The sequence below is a fragment of the Mustela nigripes genome, chromosome 4 (genome assembly GCF_022355385.1).
Source record: "Mustela nigripes isolate SB6536 chromosome 4, MUSNIG.SB6536, whole genome shotgun sequence".
Lineage (NCBI taxonomy): Eukaryota > Metazoa > Chordata > Mammalia > Carnivora > Mustelidae > Mustela > Mustela nigripes.
In genome coordinates this window covers 68,172,926-68,192,991 of record NC_081560.1, presented here as the reverse complement: position 1 = coordinate 68,192,991, position 20,066 = coordinate 68,172,926, and the positions used below count along the sequence as shown (strand labels likewise).

At 44.9% G+C, this 20,066-nt stretch overlaps 1 protein-coding gene across 4 annotated transcripts in view; it reads left to right on the top strand.

Annotated features, from left to right (window-relative positions):
• Positions 1-1,210: 1,210 nt before the first annotated feature.
• The window catches only part of DYNC1I1 (dynein cytoplasmic 1 intermediate chain 1), a 298,287-nt gene continuing 279,431 nt past the window's right edge, over positions 1,211-20,066 (top strand). For 2 of the 4 annotated variants that reach the window (XM_059396815.1, XM_059396813.1), the window contains exon 1: positions 1,211-1,464. The gene's annotated coding sequence lies outside the window, so the exon portion shown is untranslated. The remainder of the gene's footprint in view (positions 1,465-20,066) is intronic. The other 2 variants (XM_059396816.1, XM_059396814.1) reach the window with 1 other exon arrangement.

Sequence of the window (20,066 nt, the reverse complement as noted above, 5' to 3'; positions counted from 1 at the left end):
TGTTTGTGCCATCTGAAGCTCTTAGCACAGTGCTTTGGAGGTAGTGGACAACAACTCCCAAACTGGAAAGATATTAATAGCAGTCCAGAACACACAAGCAGGAAGTCAAGCGGACAGGGATTCCAATCTCAGCTGGATCACTCAGTAGCTGGGGAACTTGGGCAAGCTAGTTAAGTTCGAGACCCATTCCTCTAACTGCGGGATGACATTTTATCTACTACACAGTGCTAAAGAAAAAATTAAAAGGAAAGTGTATGCAGAGTTTAACATCTATTGAGTATACGATACATGGCAGTGGCAAGTATTTGTTTCACAATTTTTTTTTTTCTCTGAAATATCCTGAATTCCTTCTAATGACATTCCCCTTGTCTCTCTTTTAGCCATATTTATAGTCACAATAATTTGCCAGGCAGGCAAAATTGGAAAGAGGACGGCCATTTTACAGACGTCAGATATGACATAATATTTACAATCACATCTATATTTATTTTGAAATTACTGTAGTAGTTGTCGATTAAATAAATTCATAAATATTTGCTGAGCATCTAGTATGCACCAAACATTGTTATAGGTATTGGGAATACAGCAGTGAATTAGACACAGTACTTGTCCTCCAGTAAATTCCATGTTAATGTGGACAACAAAGATCCCACAGATTTTCGAGAAGCTTCACAATGAAAAACTTACCTACAAAATGGTGCCAAACCGGCACGGATTAGAATCCCAAACTCCACTCCTGGGTCTCAAAACTTAGCTGTTAACAGTAAGGACCGGGGAGTTCAAGAATGGTTACCCAGATTTTTTAAAAGCTAGGGTTCTAAGAAGCGCTGTTGTGGAGGCAAGCTATATCTGTATCTTTTTCTTCTGTGAAAAAAATAGGGCGAAATCAGCCTATGTCTTTGTAGCAGATGGATCTGAGCTTTCTCTATTTCTACTTCAATGACCTTAAAGTAGTTGTCTGGGAGTGAAAGTTGTTCCATGTCGCTAAGTGAGCAGCAGCTCCCCAAATCCTGAAGCTCTTCTGTTTGCAGCAACTTAGGTGAGTCCTGCGGGTGACGCGGAGATAGACGGATTGACCTCTCCAGGTGCTCTGCCTGCCGCGAGCCCTCGGGCCGGCTCCACCCCTTCGTTGCGAGACCCGTGCGAGAGCGCGAGTGGAGGGCCCTCCCGCAGGAGGGGCGCGGGGCGTGGGGCGTGGAGGGCGTGGGCCGGGGGCGGGGCGAGCCCCGCAGCCTGGGTGCTCCGAGGGAGCTGTCAGTGTCAGGCTCGCGGAGAGAGAGGAAGTGCTGGGTCCCCGAGGAGCGCGAGCCAAGCGGCCGGCGCAGCGTGAGACAGCACATCCTGCGCGCGCCGGGCCCGCCGCCCTCGGGAGCCGCTCGAGCCTCGACCCCGCAGCCCCCTCCTCGGGAGCCGCCGCCGAGCTCGCTCCTGGAGTCCAGTTCCGCCTTCGCCGAGCGCGTCCAGGTAAACAAGAGCGGGGGTGTCGGGCTCGCCTGGTTGCCACCTCCGCGCCCCTCCTCGACCCTCCCCGCCCCGGGGTCGTCCGCGCCGGCAGGCGGGCAGTAGTTCGGGCCGCCGCAGCCGCAGCCGGACCCTAGCCTCGGCCCCCTCCCCAGGCTCCTGTGTGCTCCGCGGCGCCCTAAGGCGGCCAGAGCCCCCCAGCGGCAGTCCCCTGCTGCAGCTCCCCGGGAGAGCCCAGAGGCGAGAGCAGAGGAGGAGGGGTCGTGGTGTCATCACCTTGTCGCCCACCTTGCGGGCTGGGAGGGTCATCCCAGGGCGCCCCGCCTCGGTCTTGTCCTGGGCAGCAGAAGGCTAGCGGCGGTGAGATCCGCACCCCTCTGGGCCACCAGCTGACGGCCCCTGGGGGAGGGGGAGCTGCGGAGGGAAAGGAAAGGATGCTGTTTGATTACATTTTCAGCTGTCTGCAAAGCTCTTAGATGCTGTTGCTACCCGCCAAGTCGGAGGGAGCGAATGTACTTCCAGCAGGGCATTAATTAAACACTCACGCAAGAAGATGTCAGTTTCTCTCACTGCTGCAAAAAAGTGTGGTTGGGGGATGTGTTTTCGTCAACACCTTCCCAGGCGCGTGGCCCTCCTTCCCCCACTCCCACTCCGGAATCGCTCTGGCCTCATGAATCTGTGCGTCGTCATCATAAGGGCAGTGATCCTGGCAGCACTGATGGGAACTGAGTGCGGGAGTCTCATGACTTGTACCTCGGTTAATAAGGCTAAACAGAAACCCAGGATCAGGACAGGAAATTACTTAGGAGATCAGAGACTCAACAAAATGCAGAAGATGGAATATATTCTGTATTCTGGCTTCTACCACATTTAGGTAAGGGGCCAAGAACAAGTAGCCAGCCATTTTCTTGCCTGGATTGCCTTTCAAGTGTGCTCTGAAGACTTATTGCTGTTCAGGGTAGTGAAAAATTGCTTCCAAATATTCCAGATAAGGAGAAAGCATAGCTAACAGTAAGACACGGGGAACTGCAGAAGACATCATGTGGCTAATATTAGCACCGATAGGGGTGACGGTCTCCATACATATTTTCACTGTGAAAATTACAGTGAAAGACAACCAGTGTTAGTGCATTTGAAATGGAGAATTCGGTGCAAGTTGCATCCTGAGGGTGCTAGTGGGAATGTGATTAATACTTCCTCCGGTTGTTTAAAATGCCTGGTTTTCTCCCAAAGTTTGGGTGTGAGAGACAAGAACCCAAACTCTGCTCTTTTGACTATATTTCTCAATAAAATGTACTCAGACACTGCTATCACACAGTCATCAAATGCTCTCTTCTTAGGCACCAACTTGCCACTGTTTAAGTTCTGAGGACTCAGTGCTCTAAGAGACTTTTTTTTTGGTGGGGGGGATCTTGTAGGACCATCTTTAGGAAGTTAGGACAATATGTCTGGGTGTCCAGTTCAGGCTCTTTCCAGCCTGTCCAGCTCTGGGCCCAGTTTTAGCCCAGAACATCTCCTATGTCTCTCTTTTTTTCCCTTGTCTTGAGCCTCAGGCACTGATGCACCTGCTTCCCTCCCCTTGGCCTCTAGGTCTTTGCACGTCTGCTGCACAGTGTCCCAAAGCAGAGGTGTGGCTCTGCTCCTCCGTGCATATTCCAGCCTTTCCTCTTCTATTGAAGCATGTCCTGAAGCTCTTTGGTGTTTGAGGTCTAACATCATTAGGTGTGATCACCGTTACTGATAGGGACAGAGAAAAGAAACTCAACCCATGGGAAAGTGGGGACGTTCTTACAGTGGTGGTCCCTGGTTCCTAGTTTCTGACAAACTTCTGAGATAGTAAGAGGAAATCACACAGCACTTTTGCCATCATGCTTTATGTCTAAAAGGGGGCTCTATTAATTCTCTTCCCAGCCCTTCTACTTCTCCAAACACTTGTTTCCAAGTCTTTAGTAAATAAGCCTTTCCTTTGACTCCAGCACGGAGTCAAGTAATTCTTAGAGATCCATCTTTGGTGCCACTCTGTCCAGTCTTGTAAGATACATACTAAACCATGAAACCATGTCTCTCAACACAGACTGTGCACAGGCTTCATTCAAAGTTAGTTACCTAAACGGACTACTCATTCTTCCCCATCACCCTGTTTCTTTCTGTCACTTAACCTAGCCCCAAATGGCAAGGTCCTTTGCAAACTTCAGTATCTTCCTTCGTCATTTTGTTCTGTCTACACGTTGCTCTACCGCATAAAACAAAGGTTGATAATACATCGAGAGATTTACCAGTGCTCGATACATTTACTGAGTTTATTACATCACCAACACATTTACTAAAATGTGTTGAGCACTTGACCAGGCATTGTTATTTAACCATATATTTTTATTTAATCCTCACAAAATCCTCACAAAAATCTTATGAGTTATATATCTTTAATCCTATTTGACAGATGAGGACACTAAGACACAATGATATTAGGTAACTTTTGGAAAATTGCTCAGCTACTAAATTATAGAGCCAGGATTTGAACCCTGGGCAGCCTGAATCTACTCTTCAGTGCTACAGAACAATTACACTGGTTAATTTTTGTGTAGGGATTATTAATCTCTTTTCTCATGTTATCTCATTTAAAGTTTTAATTTTAATTTCTAGGCCTTTGCCCAGATCCATGTAAAAAGCATTCTTGACTAGGAACTTTTCACAGATACCCTAGACTGACTTTCTTTGCTTCCTCTCGATAGGAAGCCTGGGACCAGAATGTGAGAGTGAAGCTGGCATTGTGACCTTGACACCACTGTCCAGGTGCAAACCCTGAGGCGCCCGTGTGTTCACAAAGGCATCTACTGATTCTTTGTTGAGAGGAGGCTGCTTCAATAGGAATCGTAGGCATTGTGGAGGGCAGCCCTGTGATGGTGTTCAGGTGATCATTGAGCTCCATCACCTTGATGTGAAATTTAATGCATATGTACCTAAACACAGCTTTCTTGAGGGAAAGGGGTATTTGTGACTAAAAAGAGATTAAGAACCTCTGGTTCACATACACTGTTTAGGAAAAGGGGTATCAACTGAAGTCACTCTGCTGACATGTGCTTGAAAACAAGGCAAACTATCCTGTGAGCACCAGGAAAAAGTGTTCATAGCTATCAGCGTCGTGGTATGTCCCTACCGAGGCATGCTAGGGGGTGCCCTGATGCAGGTGTGGCTTAGGCACGCTGCAACCGAGTAAGATCTCCAAGTGTGGCAGGCAGCTTTCGAGCTGCTTAGAGTTCATTGGGTGCCTTTCCTGTTTATATTCAGGTTCATGAAATCATTCTAACGTTCCTGTAAGGCTGAAATCTTTATCTTAATTTGACAAACAAGGAATCTGGTACTTGGAAACATGCTGCCATTGGTCAAGACCCCCTGAAGCCCGTTTGGTGGGAAGGCTGGATTTCAAGTGCAGGTTGGCCAGATTCCGAAGTTTGTTTATTCTGTTCCCATCCTATCTCATTGTTTTTCTGTTGGGGGGGGGGGGGGGGGGGAGGCAACGCATACTGTTTTAGTGTCGCTTTTCACTGTGGCAGGACAGAGAGTCCCTCAAGAACATGCTCCCATGCTCATACGAAAAGCCCAACTGTATTATCAAAGGGGTTCAAGGAAATTCGACATCTCTCAGTGTGGTGGGGGGTAAGCAAGCCCTGCGTCCCCTTGAGGCATGCTAAAGCCCCCTACATTTGATTCTTAAGTGTCACTAGGTATCTTGCTGAACATGGAAAGCATAGCAGTTCCCAACTGAGACAGCCCAGAAAGCTGACTTTGCAGGAGCAGGTGTTAGGCTTTATTCATTGCAAAGATGAATTTATTTCAGGGCTGAATGTGAAGCTGCTCGGTGTTGTGGGGCTTCCCTGATATAGTGACTGTGCCATGATCCAGAACACTAACTTGGTACTAAATCTTGGGAGGACCTCTGCTTCCCAGACAGGCTCTGTGTCCTTTAATTTTCAGTTCCTATCAATCCTGAGATCCCAACAAGCAGCTGCTCTTGCTTCCAAAGTATTACTTAGGCCCTAACATTCCTATGCTCACCCATGTTGTTGCTGTACTCTTAGAGAACGACCCATTGTTTTCATTTTGGGGCACAGACCAGCTAATGCCATCGGTATGGCACACACACAAAGCAGAAATTTATGTTAGAGTCAAGGGCATTCTTTATGATGAAAGTAATGAGTCTCTGGCGCTGTGGAAAATGATTGCACTTGATCAACAGATCTGCCTGGGAACAGATACCAGTGTGCTTTCTTATGCTTCAAGGTTTTTTCCTCCTATACCCTCTTAAAGGATTTTTTAAAATTCTGCTTCTCTTTTACACACGCTTTCAGTTGGCATCTGACAGTTTTCATCGTGAATTTAAAGACTCACAGTGAATGCGAGTTCCAGAATATTGTAAACTTGGATGTTTAAAAATAAAACGATGATGTCATTCTTTGAATCCAATTAAAATCTAAATACTATACCAACCTCCATATCAGAAGTACCTGGGAAGCTGCTCAACAGAAAGGTATTTTTATACCTTGTGGTCAAGCATTGCAGGCAGATTTGGGGCATCAACAGTCACAGTAAGATTTGGGGCTTTTTGGGGTCAGGTCATGGGGAGGAAAGGCTTTTGCAAAAACGGAGGTGTGAAAGGAGACCCCGAATGATTCTAAACCACAGGCACGTTCTCTGGCAGGGTCAGTTTTTGGAAAAAAGTAGCTAGAAGCTTCAGATCTGGAAATTAAAATGTCATTAGTTCTTCTCATGCCTGCATGGTCTTCAGAAAGCCTCGATGGGCACCAGGCGCACACAATGCGGATTATCAGAGCTTACATTTATCTAGCGCAGGTGTTGTTGGTTATGAGTCACTGTGGGCGGTGGCCTGGAGTTGGGTCCATGGCCTTCTGTCCGTGTGGCTCGGACTCAACGTGGGCAGGACTGGAAGGACTGCAGAGCTGGTGGCCCCATTTCCTGCCCTCAGGCAGGTGACTGTGAATAGCTGTCTTTCCTCTAGAGAGTGATTTACAGAAAAGATTGACTTACTCCAGTGTGTTCATACTTCTTCTGTAATTTTGTTTTTTAAGATATTTATTTTATTTATTTTTTAAGGATTTTATTTATTTATTTGACAGAGAGAGATCACAAGTAGGCAGAGAGGAAGACAGAGAGAAAGGAAGGGAAGAAGGCTCCCCACCGAGCAGGGAGTCTGATACGGGGCTCAATTCCAGGACGCTGGGATCATGACCTGAGCCAAAAGCAGAGGCCTTAAGCCTCTGAGCCACCCAGGTGCCCCAAGATATTTATTTTAGGAAGAGCACAAGCGGGAGGGGTGGGGGAGAGGGAAAGAGAATCTCAAGCAGACTCCCCACTGAGTTCAAAGCCCAAGGCATGGCTCCAACCCAGGACCCTAAGATTGTGACCTGAGCCAAAAACCAAGAGTTAGACCCTCACCTGACTGTGTCATCCTGGTGCCTCTCTAGTGTGCTTTTAGATTAGTGGTTCCCAGGGGCGACTGCCCACCATGGGGACATTTGGCAGTGCCCAGAGACATTTTTGTTTGTCACAGTGGGGAGATAGAGTGCCTACAGGTCTCCAGCAGGGCTGCCACTGAACAGCCTCAGAGCACAGGACAGGTCCCACGACGGAGAAGTCTCCTGCCCAGAATGTCAGTAGACAGTCTGTTTTTCTATTGAAATCTTTCCTGCTATAATTTAAGCCCATTTCTTTGCTTGGTCTTTGACAACATAAAAGAGAACAACATCTAAGAGGCTGTGTAAGACACAGGAAATAAGCAGCAGCCAGATATCTCACTGAAGCTATGGAAGCCTCAGTTTCTTCATCTGTAGAGTGGGGATAAATGATCCCTAGCTTGCAAAGTTATTGTAAAGATAGCAAATAATGAGAGAACACATGGTACCCAATCAAGGTGTGGAAGATGGTTTTATTATCCAACAACAGTTACATCATTTTCTAGCCTTCTCTTCTCAGGGATGTGTGTGATCTTGCCTTCCTTTGAACTGAAGGTATGCTCTTTAAAAAAAATTTTTTTTACCTTGAGTTATACTACTTATGTGCCTGCCTTTTTCTGGTTTTAGACTCCAAGCTCTCTGAGACATCCTTGTATCTTTCAGCAAAGAGTCTTACACATGGTAGATGCTCAACAAGCTTTGTTGACCCAAAATAACTAGCCAGAATAAATCCCACTTAATTTTCTTTATATTATAAGATTTAATTATTTCCCTTTGGATCATTTTAATGTGTTTAATAAAAACATTCACTTCCTGAAATGTAGTTTCCATGGCACGTCTGGGCCCAATTTGGATGTAGGCTCCGTAATGCCTAGACTTCTGGAATCCTTGCCTTCCTGAATTAGGGTCACGTGGAACAATTCTGCTGCGAGAAGGGGAGTCTTGAGAGGGACTACTTTTCATTCTAGAAGTGACAGGCAGGAAGGTTTGAGTCTTGTGTTTCTTTTAGGAGTCCCCTGGGCTATTTCTTTTGATCTTTGGTTTGATTTCTCTGGTGGGAGGTTTGGTTTCTTTAGTTTCTTTCTGGTGGGAGGAAGGGATATTTTGATTCATTTGTCAGATTTCTATTTTATACTCCTGTCTAGAGCGAAGCCAAGAGTAATGTGTATATTTTAAATAGCTCTAATGAGTAAAGGATGACACAATATTTTATATCCTGCATATACAGTCAGTTTGTCTTTTAAAATATAGGCTAGGTGGTCTACTTTGACCTGAAATAGTACCCATTTCTTTGTGTAGCAAGCTGAAGATTTTAGGAATTGAAATGGAATGAAGTCTTCTCCTGTTAAAAAGTATTTTAGATTTTGTAACGTGCGTTTGGAAGCTTTTGTAAGTTTGTCTAGCTGTTGAGTGTTCCAGTGAGCACCCGTGTGGGGAATGACCATGTGACCGTGCCTCAGAATCCGCTTGTGGAATTTCAGAAGTTGGTGGTGGGTTTGGGGGGCTGGAAAGGTAGCAGGCTCTGTGGGGGAATGTGTGTTTTGACAGTGTCCTCTTTTAAAATGACGGCACATCTCCTGTTTCACCATCTGCCCTGGTAGTATTAGAATAGCAAGGGGTTGTGGGAATTGGTGTGTATTTTGTGGAAAGAAGAAAAACAAAAAACTTCTCTGCCTGTTTCCTTGAAAAGTGTAACTTTGTTCACTTTCAGAGGGTATAGGTTACCGCTGATTTGGAAAGGAGATCTTCCCTCTTTGAAGGCTTTCAGGCATAGGGGAAAGTGAGAATCTATTTACATGAGTTAAAATGCCAAACTAAATCTCCCAATGCAAATATGGACCACCCAGGGACATTGTAACTGGCCAGGTTTGGGGTTTTGAATACAGGTTTTCTTGCTTCCTCCTTTAAGCTTTTTAATATTTTTCAAATGCTGCTGAAAAGTAATTGGCATATCAAATAAGGATAAAACCCCGTATCTTTGCTGTAGCTTTTAAAGGGGGGAATCTTTCCCTTGAGAGCTCCTCGTTTTAGAAATTAAAAAAAAAAAAAAAAAGGCATGAATTGCTAAAATTTGAAGGCCAACAACAAATTGTTAAGTTTTAGTTTCAAGTAGATAAAAAAGGTTACAAAACAGTCATAGGATAGGAAGGAGATACTCTCTTCAGACGTTCCCTTGCCCAAGGACATTCTGGCCAGGCAGAGTCATTTAATTCAGGAAAATTAGCAGAACTTTGCTTTGGGGGACACGCTGAGGTATTGGCAACATCACCTCTTTGCATTGCCGATACCACGTCTGCCTTCCCAAACCCAGGGAAGGTACGTCTGGGCAGCACATGGAAAGAGTATTTTCTAAATTCTCAGGAGGAAGACTCAGAATGAAAGTGGCTTTAACCAGGACACATGTTCTGGTGACTGGGGGGTTAATAATGACACCTGGTGCTTTCTTAGTCTTTATACCTGTTAAAGAAAAAGCTACTCATCCACTTGTTAAAGGAATGGTAAGACAGGCTTTATTCAGGGGCACTGTTTTAATAGATGTCCAGACCCCTGCACTGGGAGTTTGCAGAAGGGGAGAGAGATCGGGAGGAACTCCGAATACAACAAAGGAGAGTGGAATTTCTAGCCAAGGAGAAATGCGGGGATGGGGGGGGGGATTGGGTGAAAAATTACTAAGAGGACATGTCCAAGGTAAGTGGGGGGCAATCAGGCTAAGCCGACCTAACAGGATTCTTGCTGAAGGCAAACCAGAGTGATCAGATACCACCTGGGAGATGGCGGAGGGTGAGGAACCTTGTTAAACATCCAGTAGATACCAGGGATCAGACATTGAGGGTGAGAGAGTCTGGCTAAACTGACTTTTCACAGGACTTTAGCTAAAATGGGGCTCTTGAGAACATGCCAATGGTTAGGGCCAAGTTGAAAAAGAGCTCAGAGGAGCCTGCTTAGCCTTTGGTCAAGGGAAGAATCTTGGTCACAGCCTCTCACTGGGCATTCCATAGCAAAGCATAGGTGGGGATGGTAAAAGGAGGGGGTGTATCTTCAGTTACCAACACTAAGTCACAGAAGGTGGGAAGTAACGAGAATCCTGGATGGGTGGAGGGGAGTCGGGCCATGGGAGTGTATAGATCAGGTGAGGCTGCACCACGGGACCGTAACAAACGACTCCCGCACATCAGCATGGCAACCCAGGAAGGTTTTTCTTGCTCCTGTTACATGTCTGGTGGAGGCCAACAAGGGGCTGTGTTGACCATGTGCACCCAGAGACCCATGCTGAGTGACCCTTCCTCTTAATATATACTGCCCCCACCTCGTCCATCGCATTGACTAAAGCAAATCAAATGGCCCTGCCTGCCTACAAAGGAGTCGTTAGGGATGTCCTTAGAGTTGGGGAACAGGGATTTTTGTGATTAACCTAAATGACTATGAAAGGGAGAGACTTCCCTGGATTCTACCTATTCCTGCTGCTGACCAGTTTCTAAAAGACATCCTGGGACACTCACGGACATACAAGCATACATGTAATGGCTTCACTCTTCAACATTAGTCACACCTGAAAGAATGCCCATATAGAGTATGAAATTTATTGGAGTTGCCTTAGTTTGCATTGTGAATAACAACAGCGTCCTGGATTTAGTGAGCTTACAAATCTAGATTTTACTGATAATGAATAAAAGAACTAAGTGTAGGTAGGGGTGAAAGCTAGCTTTCTTCAGCAGGTTTTTAGTCCTAGTGAAGAACATGTATTTAGTACTTACAGAGGGCTAGCCATGAGCAAGACTGAATGCTTTGTGGGTACATGAAAATGAGCAAGTATTGGTCTTTTCTTTAAAAAGATGATCTATATATCCAACATGGAGCTTGAACTCAACACCGAGATCAAGAGTTTTGTGCTCTACCTGCTGAGCCAGCCAGGTGCCCCAGAACAAGGTATAGATCTTAGGCACTGTTGTCTAATCAGGGAAAAATAGAAAAGTTATATATATATATATCAACATATGGATATGTATTATACATATATGGCATGGCTATCACATAAGGTAAAACATGGTAAATACCTAATAGAGGTATAACAAATTTCCAAGAAGGAAAGTGATTAATAATTAAGTGAATAATCACTTCTTTGAATTTTCAGGATAACCAGACAGCACTGTCAACCAGGCAAAATCATTAATATTTTATCTTTGTCTTCCTTTTTTGTTCTTGGGTCTAATTTGATCCCAGAACAAATCACAACAGTGGTCAAGAGGCAGTATGAGAGTGTGACCTCTACAGCTAGGGTTCAAATCTCAGTGTCAGCCGCTGCTAGCTCTGTAACCTTGACGACTTATTTTGCCTTCCTGCACCTCATTTTCTTCAACTGTAAAACAGGAGTGAAAATAACAGGGCCACTTCCTAATGTTGTGGTGAGGTTTGAGAGAATAAAACCTACTTAATTTTCCATTTCTTATAGGATTTAAATTTTTTTCTCGTGGATCATTTTGATGTGTTCAGTACAAACATTTGGCTTCCTGAATGGATCCTCTGTTGGGTCTCTGGGCCCCAGATGAATGTGGGCTTGGTAATTCCTAGGATTCTGGAAGCCTTGCCTTCTGAGTCGGGTCAGGATTATATAGAACATTTCTGTCTATGCCTACCAGAGCAGTGCTGGGCTCAGGGTACCTACAATGAAAGGGCCAGATGGTCAGTCTGCTTTTCCCCTGGCTTGTGAGGTGATCTTAGTCTAGAGACTATTAAGACTATCAGGTTGGGGGCGCCTGGATCGCTCAGTGGGTTAACGCCTCTGTCTTCGGCTCAGGTCATGGTCCCAGAGTCCTGGGATTGAGCCCCACATCGGGCTCTCTGCTCAGCAGGGAGCCTGCTTCTTCCTCTCTCTCTGTCTGCCTCTCTGCCTACTTGTAATCTCTGTCAAATAAATAAAATCTTTAAAAAAAAAAAAAAGACTATCAAGTTGGCCTCTATTCTTATCTGGGAATTCGGGCCTGCTGATTTCCTAGCCCCCCGACTTCTATCCCCAGCATTTCAAAGTGATGTTAAGTTAAAATCTAATGTGGTACAGATTTGCTGTGGCTAAATGGCAGAAGCATTCTGAGCGTCTGATTCCAGTAAGGTAAAAGGTCCGAGTGCTTGGGCCTAGTGCCACAGGTAAAGGTTTGAAGAACTAGGGGCTGGATGTGGTACAGGGGAGTCTGTGTGGCTCATCTTGGCCAATGTACACATTTTCTCTCCTCTGTGTCTTCTTTGGTGTTCCCCTTCCCCGACCACTCCTTGAGTACAACTTGACTAGATGCTGCGAGGGTGTCCAGGCTGTCAGCAGGTGAGCGGGTAGACGTGAGGACTCGATCTTTCACAAACACGTATTGAGGACACCTCTCTACTGTAGCCCAAAATTCTAGGAGAAAGCAAAGTTTATATCAAGGTAATGGAGAACCTTCGATTGACTGAACCATTAAAAAAATAGACTGGGCTACCTTTAAGGTAGTGAGAGTTCAAGCCTATCACCGTCAAGTGAGGATTTCCTGTGAAGGGATTCTTTTATCAGTGAGAGAAAGACCAGTATTTGGTAATCTCCATGTTCTTTTTGCTCCAGATTTAAGAACCTGTGATTGTATGTACTAGAGAGAGCTTTGCATCACTCTTTATTTATTATAAGATTTGTTTATTTATTTGAGAGAGAGAAAGAGTGGGTGTGTGCTGGGAAAGGAGGAGATGGGGAGGGGGAGAGAGAATCCCAAGCAGACACCCCACTGAGCACAGAGCCCTACATTCCTCTCACCACCCATGAGATGAGGACCTGAGCTGAAATCAAGAGTCAGACACTCAGCCTACTGAGCCACACAGGCGCCCCTGCTTTGCATCACTCTCTTCACTGGCCAGGATCCTCCGTTCACTAGGACTGCCCATAAGTAAGAGGGCAGGTGCCAAACTGGCACAATGGATGTGGCCATCTGTGTCTGCTTTCTTACCCACAGAATTGTTCAAGTTGTAACTTGCCGTCCTTCATTCTCTCATTCAGCAATCATTCCTTAAGCGCCTTCTCGACACTGGGAATCCTATAGCAAGCAGTGTGAGGGTGGTAGTAGGAAATTGAACAGCTTATGACAACCATGAAAGACAACCGAAAAATGCTTGCCTCTAACTTCACTCCAGACTGGCCCCATCATCTTGCCATTGAGGGCTCGGCATTTACTTGTTCATTTACTTGTTCACTCAGTAATCTCTTAATGTGCCCTGATGGTATTCCAAGTCGGCTCAATCCTGCTAACAGCAGAGGCTAGACCAATCGATCATTTCAAAGGCAGAAAGCCCTGACTACTGACTACCGTATTCTTTTTTACAGCACGAAGAAAAAGCAAACTACAAGGCTCCTGGTGGGTGTGGGGACTGGGTAGAGTCCTCGCCCTGAATGCTTATCTTACGCAAAGAACTTTTTACAAATGCTGAAGTACCTATTTTGAGCTTTTGCTTTCTCACTTTTTCATCATATACAGCAAAGGTGTGATATGTAAGGGAAGTGTTAATTCTAGTTGTTTGCATTGCTTAACACATTTGAATAGATTGAGTTGGTTTAACATGGAAATGCTTGATTTTTTTTTTTTTCAAGACCCTTACAGGTTTTAAAATAGATAACTTGCTTCCGAAGTGAGGAGAGACCAAAGAGCAGAAACAATTCTTCTGAGTTATGACCTGAGAGTGTAATGTCCAGCACAAACCTTTTCAGCTTGTCCCTCATCGCACCTTGCCACCTTGAGCCCATTTGACGTTATGCTGCAATCCATCGAAACTGTTGGCCATTCCCCAAACGCAGACCGCTACCTCCTGTCACTGCCATTTCTCTCATGCTCATTCTCCTTCTGCTAGAAACGCTTCCCCCGTTCACATTCTACCCATGTGTCCATGTGTGGCTCTCATGGCCCCTCCTTTAGGAAGCTCACTCTGTGCTCCAGTTCCTGCATACCCTGCATGTGCTTGCTCTACGTACCTACCTATCATCTATTTTTTAAAATTTTATTTATTCATTTATTTGACAGAGAAAGTGTACCAGCAGGGGGAGCGGTAGAGGGAGGAGGAGGCTCCCCACTGAGTGGGGGGTACTGACAGGGCTGGATCCCAGGACCTCAAGATTATGATCTGAGCCAAAGGCAGATGCTTTACCAACTGAGCAACCCAGGCATGCCCCTCCTTGTGCTTTAAACCTTTATCATGTACTTAGCCATTGTCCCTTGCAGTGGAGCTGTTGTTTTCAGACTGTACTGTATGTGGGGGAGGAAAAATAATTTTCTCTCTACTCTTATAGATTCTTATCTGAGAACCTCCCCTTCCCCCTATTAAAAAAAAAAAAAAAAAGATTGACAGGAGGAACACAAAACGCGTTTAAATACTTGTATACTTCCTGTACACATGGGAGAGACCCAAGAAAACTGAGTATCTCTCCAAAACATCTCAAGCCACTACTTAAATAACATTTCCAGCTAAACACAAAAGAAGATGTTGGGGTTATGGGAGGTGCCAGGATAGGGGTAAAAGTCATCAGGAGTGAGGGCATGATGAAATTTTAAGTCCGTACCTTCTTCACTAATAATAGTTTGTGGAGACTGAGTCATCCTCCTCTTCCTGGTACAGAAAGGAAGAACCCTTAAATATGGAGACTTCCCTTATACATTTAAGTGACTCTTACAAAAAGGCAACTTCTAAGCTTTTAGAGCTTCTCTAATATCTGTTGTTTCTTAAGAATAACCGACTTAAGATAATCCTTATGTCAAAAAGTCATATTTTAGGGTGGCATGGTCTGTTCTCTTTCCCATGTTATAAGCTTTTTGAGATAGATCTATCTCTATCATTTCTGTAAGCCTCACAGCATCCAGGAGGCACTTTGCTTTGTAGGGGCTCCGTGAGTATTGATTAAATTGCATTAACATAAAGATGAAGTTAGCATTATGGAGACAACTACTTGGGCTTCCTGACTCTTAGCAAATTAAAAAATTTTGTTGATTAGTGCGCTTCTCTTTCCTTTGCAAATGTCTGGGGAAGGAACCATGCTCAGATATCCGAAGTGGTCTCACATCTTCCATCAGGTAAATAACCCCACTCTCTTTCCCCTTCATCCTCTACTGCTTTCCTACAAAGGTGACTGTTCAGGGACTGCAGAGGTGGAGAGAAGCGGTGCTCTGATCTGCCAAAGGAACTCGGGGTCCAGTGGCTATATGTGCATATGTATGTGGGTTTCTGTTCTCATGTTAAGAACATGAGTAGGTGACATTCTTGGCCACTGACACTCTTGCCTGCAGCCGCAGACATGGAGGTATCGTTAGGACCAATCAGCAGTCAGCTATACAGATGGGCAGGATTAAGATCTTGAATCTTAGTTCTGAGGGTCTGGATATTAGACTGTTCTTATAGAGCCAAAATTCTCTAGTGGTCTAGTGACACATTCACACAAGCAAGTATATGTTATATGTTAGGCAACAAACATAAAACCAACTTACTGACGGGCCAGGAGAAACCTAACTTCCCATGGGCTCACAATGTCCTTGCTTATAGGTCAGTTTTTTGAAATCTGAGAATTCAAGTTCTTAGGTTCTTGGTATTGGAGGTCTGAGCTGGGCATGGTTGGGACAGTGCTAGCCTGAGGGGATTAGGGGTAATCCTGAAGTTTTTGCCCAGAGGTAACATGGGTATCAAAAAATCAAGCAGATAGTCCAGTCACATGATATATTCAAGAGGACCGGGAAGGGGGACAGATTCCAGGTGTGGCAATGATATGACAACTAAGGACACCAGATCACAGCAAAAGGGTTGAGAAGGAGAGTGGGAAAAATACCTATGAGGCTCTCAAAGCCAGTGGAGCTTTGACACTATATAGAAAGCAAGGTTGGGAAGAGATGGAGGAGCTCATGCAGTTTTGAAGCCAACTTTGTTGACTCACTCAACATTTATTACCAACTTTCTACCAGTCACTTTTCTAAGTATTGGCAGTACATTGGTGAGCAATATAGACAAAATCTCTGCCTTCGCTGGAGTTTAAATTCTGGGGGAAGGGACAAACAATGAAAGCTACTTAAATATGTTATAGAATATGTTAATTTGTAATACCCTTAATGAAGAAAAATAAGGCAGTAGAAAAATGTGAGAATGCAGGTGTTGTGAGAGGAGTAGTTTACTCTCTTCAGTAGGATGGTCAAGTAAGGCCTCAATGAGATGAAATTTGATCTAAGCTTTGAAGAAGCCAGTCATTCAGATACTTAGTATCAGGCAGAGGAAGTAACACAAGCAAAGACCCTGAGGTGGGAGTGTACCTGATGTGTTTGAGGTATTAATAGCAACAAAGAGGGTCTGGAAATGAGGTCAGAAAAGTAATGAGCCTGGATTGTGTAGGGCCATGGGGGCCTTTGTAGGACTTAGGCTTTTACTCTGAGATGGGAGCCATTGGCGAGCTTTATGCAAGGAAGTGACATGATTTGGCTTGTGTTCTGAAGAATTACTGTTACAGCCGAGAATAGCCTGCAAGGAGGGGGGGCAAGGGTAGGAACTAGAAGACCACTGTTGAGGCTTTTGCAATAATACAGATGAGAGAAGTTGGTGGTTTGGACAGGATGATGGGAGGGGAGGTGGTGAAGACAGGCTGATTCTGGAAGTGTTTGGAAAGTAGAGCTTGAATAATTTGCTAATGGTCTGGATATGGGATTTGACAGAGCAATCAGGGATGACTCCAAGATTTTTGGCCTGAGTTAACTAAGAGGCTAGCTCAGGAGTTACCTTTAGCTGAAGTGTGGAAAGACTGAAGGTTGGTTGATGTACGTGGAGCCAGAGCATGGGGAGCGGTTGTCATAGCTGGTGTTTCAAGGTGGTGGCCTGATGCCACTGTGATGATGCACAGAAAAGGTGATGTCAACTGGTCAGGGTGTCCTTCTCCCAGACATATTTCAGAAAACCTGAACAAGTGTCACAGCACGTTTCCGTTTTCCTTTAATTATAAACATTTTTACAGGTGTTCACCACTCATTATGTGGTGGTTTTCCATGACATTTCGTCAACCCTACCTGTGACATTTTGGTCCTGTGGTTATAGTTCTGACTTGGGTGATGGCCTGTGTTTTAAGAGTAGGTCTAGTTTAACTCTCAGAAAGTGATGGTGCTACATTTCTATTATTTCCAAATTCTTGGAGTGTACCTGCTGTCCTCATCTCCCACCACACCAAATGTCACTTGAACCAAGAAGTCACTTTTATGTCTCCACTCTGCCATTCCCAGGGCTACGACTGGTTGGCATAGGTCTAATCAGAGTGATATTCAATCAAGGACATCAGCTGTGATGGTGATAGGAATTCCTTGGGGGTAATGGTGACACCCCAAGGAATGGGGACAGCCCAAGGGGCAGAAATGGATGTAGATGTGGCCATGACAGTTACTACTTACTTTGGATATATTGCTACTCCTAGTATGGTCTTAAAAATTGAGATATAATTCTTCTTTCTCTTTAATTTTTTCTGCCAAATTAGTTTTCTTCAAAAGCCAATATGCACAAGCCTGTCTCCTATTTTCACTCAAAGAGACAGATGGTTGAAACCGACTCTAGCTAAATTTTTTTTTTTTTTAAGTCTTGAAGTAAAAAATACACATGAGTATCAGAAAGGTTTAAGCCTTTTAGGACTGGTTGAGAAATCTGTTGTGAACACTGCCTCATACCACTGAGTTATCTATTCACGGAAGACTGTGTGCAGGGCCCGGCGAGGCATTTTGCAGCCAAGCTTTTCAGATGGGTATTTGCTTTCTAAAAGGAATATAAAAGTTGTGCTGATGGGACAAATAGCACATTCCCAAATCCCAGGGTCATTTGGCATCCATGCTGACATGATCTGCAGGAAACGTGTCATAGTCGTGCATTTCTGGCAGCATTGATTTTCTGCACTCTTATGGGCATTCATCAGTAGCCAGAAAAGTGGGTTAATCTTTGTAAGTACATCTGCCTTGATGTGCTTGTGCCTTGAAGTATCCAGGGATTTATTTTATATTGTTTTTGTTGTTGTTTTGTTTTTTACTTTCTTTCTCTGGTAGATTTAAACAAATAGAGCTGAGCTTGCTTTGGTCTTTCTGTGGTAGAACGTTCCCACCAGCACTGTGCAGATGGTTTTTGGGTTACATGTGAACTTGGATGTTAATCTCTTGGCTCTCAGGGTGGTCAGAGCCCAGGTCAGTCTCCTGTGATTGTGAACAGCTTTCTCTGTTTACCCCAGTGTGCTGTACGTACAAATATTGTCATGATCTAGGGGTGTCATGTCATACAAAATGTTGGCCGAGAAAGGACAAAGGTAGAGATGCATTTATAATTTACAATTTGCCAGTTTTAAAATTGAGGTAGCTTAATATACCTCAAACTCTTTTAACTGCAACTGACAATAATAAATAATATTTATACATAATACTGAATATATGTGCATCCAAAACAAGTACCATGAACCAGTCATTGCCCTTCCCCTGTGCCGTGCATTCTGATCATTCCGATCTGCTCATCACAAATACTACCACCTGTGACTACCAGCTAACTTGATTTTGTAACTCAGCAGTGGGTCCTAACCCATGTTTAAAAAAAAAAAAAGGCTATTGTTGGGGCGCCTGGGTGGCTCAGTGGGTTAAAGCCTCTGCCCTCAGCTCAGGTCATGATCCCTGGGTCCTGGGATCGAGCCCCGCATCAGGCTCTCTGCTCGGTGGGGAGCCTGCTTCCTCCTCTCTCTCTGCCTGTCTCTCTGCCTACTTGTGATCTCTGTCTGTCAAATAAATAAATAAAATCTTGAAAAAAAAAAGGCTATTATCATACGTATTGAGCAAGCTAGGAAAAAAATTACCTGGTGTTGTACTTGTTCAAATCATACCTGCTCTCTCAGAGTAGTTCTGAGCCTGTGAAAGCATAGTGGGGCAGCCCTTTGGCTGTAGGGTGACCAAAGGGTCCAGGTTTGCCTGGCATTTTCCTGGTGTTCGCCCTGAAAGGCTGGCATTCAGAGAACCCCCTCACTTCCCGGCAAACTGGGACGGTTGGTCGCTCATCCTCTGGGATCTGGTATCTGGCTGCACTTCCACCCTGACTTGGCTCCATCTGCTTTTGTATTCAGTCCTCCAGCCATATCACGTTACTCATCCCGCAGACGGACCATTCTCTCTCCCACCTCCCCGCCTTTGCCCATGCGTCCCTCCGCCGGGGAGGCACCCCTCTCCTGCCGTCCTCCGGTCTCGTCTTCCTCTGTGACGGTCTGTTATGTCACCCTCTCCACGGAACCTTCTCCCCACATCCTTGTGAGCACAGTCATACCACAGACTACATTGATTTGCAGGATCTTTGTGTTTCTCTCAGCTTTCTTATTCTTCATTGCGTGTAGAACAAACAGGAGAAGGAACACTGCTGATATGATGTGGGTGGCTGTGGCAAAGAAAGAACACAAAGGAAAATGAATGAACCAAGGTGGACGCTGAGCCCAGGAGGTGGAGCAAGGGAGGATGGGAAATCCTGCAAGTACAGGCCCGTGCAGCAGTTACCAGCATGTGCTCTAGGGACCGGGGTTCGAGTCCTGGGACCGGGGTTCGAGTCCTGGGACCGGGGTTCGAGTCCTGGCTTTCCGCATGGCTGAGGTGTGGACCGGGTCCCTCCTGGGCATGTGCTTCTCCGCTCATCCTAACATCAGCCGGGATTGATGGTTTCTAAAATCAGGCAGGCTTAATTACAAGTTCCTGAGAATTTTGTAGTCAGTCTGGGAGAGGGATGAATTAATTGGTTTTAAGATGTCGAGATGTCTTAATAACTTATATTTTTAGGAGATTAAAACAGATTGACTCTGGAACACTTATATTGCTGAGTTATATTGAGAAAATCTATTCTGACTTCCTTATTTAAGCTTTACAGTTTTTCCATCCCTTATTTTTATTAATGTGTCTGGTTCATATTTCTTTTGGTATGACAGTTTAAATTTGTTCTTCGTTGTGAGGTGCAAGGACATCCGGGCAGCTTGAATTTCCCTGTTCTCTGTCAGCATAGGGCGTCCACTCCGGGCAGACCCACTGGCCAGAGCTGTCTTGGTTTAACTGGGCTGCATGGAAGATCTGGCCCTTTTATGGGAAGAGCAGAATCAAAGGCAAAGCTGGTCATGTC